We start from the raw sequence: 5,310 nt of genomic DNA, 5'->3' as shown, positions 1-5,310 counted from the left end.
GTTATTTTGCAAAGGTGGGGGCTTTCAGACTTCACTCTAAGCTCAGGGTCAAATACAGATAAAGAAAGACAAGGGGGGCTGAAAGATACCCACGCATTCTAAAATATATCAGTGTTTAATATAGCATATAATAGTTTCAGTAAATAAGAAAGATAGAATGTCTCAGTCACTCAGCAAACTTTTTCACATAATTTGTCAAAAATAGCGCTCATTCACAATCTCATCTCAATAGAATCATATACTTTATAACATTGTAGCACTCACCTCAATGGTTTTCAACTGATGTATGTATGTTTGTCACACCTTTTGTCTGTGCATCTGTATGTACTGGTACACCTTCAATGGGGGGTGACGGGGAAGACTTGAGCGCATGGATGGATGAGAGTTAATGCCCAGTGTTCAGGCTATTATGAATGTAAAATGTGTGATGCGGATATTGACTGGGGATAAAAGCCCCCCCCCCCCCTTCATGCATAAGACTTTACTTGGTTGTGATGTGGACGTGCAGACTGTGGAGCTTAAATGAAGGTGTGTAGAAAGAAGCAAGCAGCCAGTATCGTAGGGGTGGAGCTAGATGATGTAAAAGTACGTAATGCGTCATCCCTCCACTTGAGCAGCTAGTAAAAGTTTTTTTTTTTTCCCCACAAATTTGATAAGACATTGCAGGTAGGATCAGATTAATAATGAATTTGCTTAAAGGATATCACATTTCAAATATTAATAAATGTTTGTAGATTATTCTGCCGTGATGTAACTCATGTCTCTGTTATTGGTGGTAACATCTTACAGGCCTTATCAGCATCCATCAAATCTTTTTCCAATGTTGCTACTACCTTGAACCCGGCTACTCTTCTTCCAATTGAGTACCCTGGTTCAAAGGGGGGGAGGAGAAGGCATAGGTGATCTAGGTATTGCAAATCAGCCATTTTTAAATTTTTTGCAACAAGATTCTGATCTTTTTGAAATAGAATATCAGCATGATTGTCTAGCAGTGATGCAACAAGAAAATTTAAGTTTTAAAAAGTTACTGAAAGCCCTTGTTACCAATGCATATTTTGAGTTGTTTTTTATAGATGATCCCAGGGTGATTGACGACTCCACACTGGATATGCAGTGGTCACAGAACAAGATGTCCTAAAAGCAGAAGCTCTGCCTCCGCATGTCTCAGCACAAGAAGCGGAACTAAAGGCCCTCACTGAGGCGTGTAGAGTGGCAGAAGGTAAGAGGGCAAACATTTACACTGATTCCCGGTATACATTTGGCATAGCTCATGATTATGGCCCAACATGGAAGGCCAGACAATTTTTTACCTCAGCAGGACAGCCAATTAAGAATGGTGCAGCTGTGCAGAGTCTCATGGAAGCCCTACTTCTACCTAACAAAGTGGAAAGCTCACACCAATTCCTACTACGGAGAAACAAGAGGCAACGCCATCACAGACTACACAGCAAAGGCAGCGACCCTCAAGCCGTGGAAGAAAAGAAGAAAAGAAGAATTTAACAATAACTTTGGACTTTGATAAAAACTTTGGACATTAACAATAACTTTGGACTTTGATAAAAACTTTGGACTTTGATATGCTAAAGACTTTATAGTTACAAGCCAGAAAGGAAGAAAAAGACAAATGGACTAAATATGGGAGCAGAAGAAACAGGACGGCGTATGGCGAACAGTCAACAGCACTTACCTACAATGGTCCCTGTGCCCAATGATGGCCCAGCTGATGCATGGAAAGACGCACCTCTCAAATCAGCAATGATGTCGGCTCTTGAACAAGGACGAGTGGCTCCTGGGTTTTCTGTAGCTGCTGCATCATTTGTCCAATTTTGCATGATCTTTGCCGTAAAGCAACAGGGCAGAAGTAAAATTTGCCACATAACACTTGCCAGGGCCACTCAAACCCATTTCAGGGATTGCAAATTGGCTACACTCAGCTCCCACTTGTTGGGAAGTATGAATATGTGCTAGTTGTTGTTGATTTCTTTTCAGGTTGGAGACCTACCCTGTTACCAAAGTAAATAAGCAGGTAACCACACAGAAGCTCATAAATGAGGTAATCTGCAGATATGGGGCACTGGAAGTGATTGTGTCAAACAAAGGTACACACTTCACAGGTGAAATAATATAACACATCACGTCTGCTTTGGGTATATTCCAGGCTTTTCACACACCCTACCATCCGCAGAGTAGTGGGAAAGTAGATACAAAAGGCAATGAAGAAGTGGGCAAATTTTGAATTGAGTGTCTTCCGTTAGTTCTTTCCCAGGAGGGTACATGCCACAGTATCAGATTTTTGGGAATGATTTTCTTGTTAATTTTGTCATAGGTCTCTCCAAGGAATTGTCAGTAACGCATTCTGCAGTCTCTGCTTTTCTGCCAGGTCCTACAGATGAGTGTCACAATCTGAAACCAGGTGACAGGGTCTATGTGAAAAAGTTTGAGAGAGAAACCCGGTTTGAAGGTCCTTACCAGATGTTGCTCACCACCCCAACTGCAGTCAAGCTCGAAGGAAAGCCCACTTGGATCCACACCTCGCACTGCAAAAAGGCCCTGGGTCCCAAAGCACAGAACTCATGATCGTGCATATCCTTTACGTGCTATAATGTGGTACAATTCCTCTAACACACACCTTTGACTACTGTACACTAGCCCCCTGTTTCAGGGATCAGAACAAATTAATGCAATCAAATGTGCAATATGAAGACTACACTGAGGGTGAGAATCCAACACCGCATCTTACTAAGAGGGAAGTTGACGCTCCAGGTGGTAACTTTGATCCACATGTATACATAGATGCAATAGGAGTGCCAAGGGGGGTGCAAGATGAATTTAATTCTAGAGATCAGGTTAAAGCAAGTTTTGAGTCCTTATTTGCTATTGTCACTGTTAATAACAATGTAGATTGGATGAATTATATCTATTATAATCAGCAAAGGTTTGTAAACTACATCAGAGATGCTTTGCAGGGGTTAGCTGACCAGTTAGGGCCCACTGCATCCATGGCGTTCCAAAATAGAGTGGCCCTGGATATGATTTTAGCAGAAAGAGGTGGGGTATGTAATTTCATGTAGGTGTATTATCCCTTTGATCAAAAAGAGTATGAGTAAGGGACTGGACAATGTGACACCAACATTTCCCTTGTTTGAAAAAGATGAAGAGCCAGTTCCAATAATGCCAACCACGTACCTTACCAGAAGAATGGAGAAATGTACTAGTACTGCGCCTGCCCCGATTTTCTAAGATGGATTGTCAGTGGACTTTCCATTTGCCTAGGGATAGTGCAGAAGACCTCAGGTTTGAGCGAGGGCACACCCTGTGGGGTGTTAACTTGTACAGATAGAGGGTATGGATGCCCGGAAATGAGCCCAGGGAATCCATGGCCTCCTTCTGAGGTGAGGTAGGCATCCCCCCTCCTTAGGAGTAGGGCCTTACGGGCAGTGGGGAAACCCTGACGCAAGGGAGAGGCGACCGAGGAAGAGAGCAAGGTCTGGTGCTTGATCTCCATATTAAGTTTTTAGGGGGGTTTGTGAGGGTATATGTATATATTGCCATATGTTTTTTATGCTTTTATACCTATATGCAAGTTCTATTCAATTCCAAATGAGAAAAACCTAATCTGTCGCCTTACATCAGATATTCCAAAGGCCTTGCAAGGCGAAGACAAAATGTATCTTGAACACCGCAAGGAAGAACTGGATACGAAGGCCGCATGCTTGGCTGTTTTCCCAGAAGCGCTGTATCTAGATAACGATGTTTAACTATGTATATAACCATCAGTGCCTCAGCCGGAAATCCGGATTTCACATATATGGTTATGCGGTGAATTTGAGCCAATGAGACCGTCACTCATTCCTAGTGATGAGACCAAAGGGTATAAGACCCCATGTAATCTGTAATAAAGCGCGCAGTTATGTCCCCGTGTGAGGAACTATACCAGACCTCCGTGTGTGGTGTCTCTTCTTTACCGCCGGCAGTGGGGCATTGGGGTGGGCCTGATTGGTGCTGTACGCAGAATTTTCCCTGACACTGAGAACAATCACATTTTAGGCCAGATTCACATGAGTGTATACATATTTGTATGCACATTTACGCCACATTTTGTTGCAAAGGGAGTTGCATATTTGCTCACGCAACTGCATATGTTTTACTATTCTTTCTGCGCACACAAAAAATGCGTAACAATGCTCTCAGCCATTCAAATTGCCAATTCATTTTATGACTTCAAAATGTTCTATTTCGCTGCGCAAATGTGCAGAAAAACCTCTCCATTTGTATATTTCCCAGAGGAGCATGGATGGCCTTATAAGATTCCTCACACACCTTCTAGGTGCTCTCCTTAAGGAAAAACAACCCCCTTTCTGACCTACGTCTATAGGCCTCTCTCTAGCCAAGCCAGTAACCTACTGCACAATGGTGAGGGGCAATCACCCTCAAACAGCTATCTGCATGGTTATTCCGGGGTTGGCTCATAATCTTCTAGTCATTGTTATAGGGGTTGTTTAAAAAGTCTGACATTGACTTGCAGGAATGCTGCCTTCTAATAGGTGGTGCTCCATCTTCCCATTTCCATATTTTCCAGAAAAGCATGGATGGCCTTACAAGTTTGTTCACAAACCTTCTAGGTACTCTCCCTAAAGAGAAACAATACCCGTCCTGACCCAAGTAAATAGAACATGCTTCATATGTTTTTCCTCAGTGGAATTGTGCACGCAAAATAAGCGCCTGTGAATGATCCCATTGAAATCAATGGGTTCTATTCACTGCATATTGCATATGTAAATTTTTTTGTGCGCAAATATGTCCATGTGAATAAGCCCTTAGTTAGTAGTAGGTAGCATCTAGGAACTCAGAGGTGGGAGTGTATTTGCATCGTCATTATTGTTCTCTTTTATCATCATGTTTAAAAAAAAATATTGTGCACCTTGGTTCCCTCCCTACCCATAGTCAGCTGAAAGTGACATGAGGATGGCAATACATGACATTCCAGCAGTGGCGGTCATGTGGCTAAGTGCTTTGGGGTGGGGAAAGACATGGTTACCTGCACTGTGTGGCAACTTGGGGATATTGAGCTCATGGGATCGCCATCTTTCCTTCACCTAGATGGGTGGTCACACCTCAGTAATCCAAGTCCAGGCCAGATGTTTGGTGAAAATCCATAAATCCACCTTTATTATGGTACCATAACAGACAGAAAAAGTAACATCATCTTTGCGCTCTTGTTATAATCCGTCACAGTACACATGTACATATCAACACATCCCTTCCCGTCTCGCCACGAAATAACATAACACTTTCTAACCGAAGCCTAGT

This window comes from Eleutherodactylus coqui, chromosome 12, assembly GCF_035609145.1.
Source record: "Eleutherodactylus coqui strain aEleCoq1 chromosome 12, aEleCoq1.hap1, whole genome shotgun sequence".
NCBI lineage: Eukaryota > Metazoa > Chordata > Amphibia > Anura > Eleutherodactylidae > Eleutherodactylus > Eleutherodactylus coqui.
The sequence above is the reverse complement of the archived record's forward strand: the minus strand, read 5'-3'. Positions refer to the sequence as shown.